Source organism: Pteropus alecto, unplaced genomic scaffold (genome assembly GCF_000325575.1).
Source record: "Pteropus alecto unplaced genomic scaffold, ASM32557v1 scaffold479, whole genome shotgun sequence".
NCBI lineage: Eukaryota > Metazoa > Chordata > Mammalia > Chiroptera > Pteropodidae > Pteropus > Pteropus alecto.
In genome coordinates, this window is record NW_006492031.1 from 1,234,732 (window position 1) to 1,237,339 (window position 2,608).

At 48.0% G+C, this 2,608-nt stretch overlaps 1 pseudogene; it reads left to right on the top strand.

Moving 5' to 3' along the window:
• The first annotated feature begins 291 nt into the window (after positions 1 to 291).
• The window catches only part of LOC102895811, a 2,845-nt pseudogene continuing 528 nt past the window's right edge, over positions 292 to 2,608 (top strand).

Below are 2,608 nucleotides of genomic sequence, written 5' to 3' on the forward strand. Positions count from 1 at the left end.
CAGCCCAGTCTGGACCACCCCCTCTCTGCTGGCTCCCTAAGGTCCTGCAGGGGGCTTGGCTGCTGGGCTGCCCACTGTTGGCCAGACAAACTGGTGCACTAAAGGAGGCCAGCCCAAGAGGACTGGCGCAGTGCTCAGAATTTTTGTTTGGCTACTATCTTGAAATATAGGCCCTCAAAATGTTAACTTGTTTGGATATAGAAGATGACCCGGATAAATGATAAAAATTAAGAAAGACATTTTGGCGTTTTTATTGTCGATTTAGCATATGCTTCTGGAATAATATTCACCATGGTTTTGGATGACTTTCCAAACTTAGAAGATATCTATACTTCCTCATGTTCATCAACAGTGGAAGACTCAGAGATGGGTTTTGACTGTGGACTAGAAGGTCTTGACACAAAAAGTGAGAGTATTTTGGAGGAATTCACAATCTTTGTGGTCTTCAAAGGAAATACAGATTATAAAGACTTCAAATGGAAATTAACACAATATTGAAGAATGTGCCCAATTTGTCCCATATAGAATCCAGCAAGCTAAAGGACAGAAGGTGAAGCCCTGGAACAGCATGGGCCATTCAACATCCCCTAGGAAGCAGTGGAGTGGCTGCAGATTCAAGCTCAGAGCAATAGCCAGCAGCTTTGGGATATGGGGATTCTCTCCCTCCAGATTGAAGGAGAAGGTACTATAAACCTGGCTTTGGCTTAGAACCGAAGCCAAGATGTGAGAATGAATGGACGCATGGGAGCTAGAAATTCAGTTAGGATGGAGACAAGATTTCCCATGGCAGGTAGTCCAGGATTAATAAAAATGAGAGGTGGAACATGTCATTTTCCATGATGAAACCAGGCCTTAATTCAGAGTTGCAACCCAGGACTCCTTGCCCTGTTTCTCAGTCAGATGCAATGGATTTACTCCTGTCTAAGCTCAATATATTGCAGCAAAGTCATCCCTCAGGATCTTTAGCTCCCCCACATCACTCAATGCAGCCTGTCCCTGTGAACAGACAAACAAATCCAGCTAATTCCCCTCAGCTGCAGCAACATCAACAATAACAGCAGCAGCAGCAGCAGCAGCAGCAGCAGCAGCAGCAGCAGCAGCAGCAACAACAACAATAACAGTTGCAGGCAAGACCCCCATAGCAACATCAGCAGCAACAGCCATAGGGAATTCAACCCCAGTTTACTGCCCCAGTTCAGGTGCCTGTTTCTCCACACTGGAACCAGCTGCCTTCTGGAGCCCTTCATACTCCTCCTGTCCAGGGCTCTCTGGGTACAATGACTGCAAACTAGACCTCCTTTGCTTGGCCCAATGCAACAGCGACTCCAGGCAAAGACATCCTTATCCACAGTATAGACATCTTCCTAACCTCCCCCTCCATATCTCTTTTGCAGCCAGCGTATTTCACAAGCTCATACAAACTTTCCTCAGATGATTAATCCAGGCCATGTCATGGCTCTTTGGATGAAGAGCTTGCAGGGAGGGCCCTCCAGGGTTCCAACCCACCTTCAGCAGACTCCCCTCACCAACAAGTCTCCTGCCTCCTCACCCTTCTCCTTCCAGCAAGAATCCCCTGCATCCTCCCCAGTGGTTAACCAAACTTAGCAGTAGATGGGACCAAGCCCACTTCAAAATAACCCACTTATTCAGGAATTTCAGCAGCCTGTCAGCAATCCAGGTCAATAGGGAAATAGGCCATCTAGCTTCATGTTGGTGCAGCAGCAACCACCAAACCAGGGGCCACAGAACTTACATCCAGGCCTAGGAGGAATGCCTAAACACCCTCCACCTGGTTTGTCAGCAGGACAGTCCAATCCAAACTTTACATAAGGTCAGGTGCCTTCAACCACAACCACCACCCCTGGAAATTCAGGAGCCCCTCAGCTGCAAATTACAATGTCCGGTATGCAGGTGATCAAGGAGCTGGTCCTCCTCAAAACCAGATGCAAGTGTCCCATAGGCCACCAAATATGATACAGATCAGCCTCATGAGAATTCATGGCAATATGAATAACCAATAGGCTGGTAGTTCTGAGGTTCCTCAGGTGAACCTAGGCAACATGCAAGGCCAGCCCCAGCAGAGCCCACTGTCTCAGCTGATGAGCATGTACCTCCCAGAGCCAGATGGTCCAGCAACAAGGAAGCTTGAACCCTTAGAACACTATGATCCTTTCAAGGGCCCCACTTATTCCACAGGGCCAGATGATAGTGAACCATAAAAGGCAAAATCTTGGGCCCTGGCCTCAAAGGATGACCCACCTCAGCAGATGCTTTTCCAGCAGGGACCACAAATGATGGTACCACATAACCAGATGACTGGGCCTTGAGGGCAAGTTTTGCTCTAGCAGAACCCAATGATAGAACAAATCATGATCAATCAGATGCAGCGGAATAAGCAACAGTTTAACACTCAGAATCAATGACATGCCACGACCAGCACAGATAATAAGGAAACGAACTCTAAACATGCAAGGAAACATGGTGCAGTTTAAGGGACAAATGTCAGGACAGATGCCACCATAGCAAGAGCCCGTGAACAACAGTCCTTCTCAGGTTATGGGGATCCAGGGGCAGGCCTTGAGGCCACCAAGGCCCAGCCCACACATGG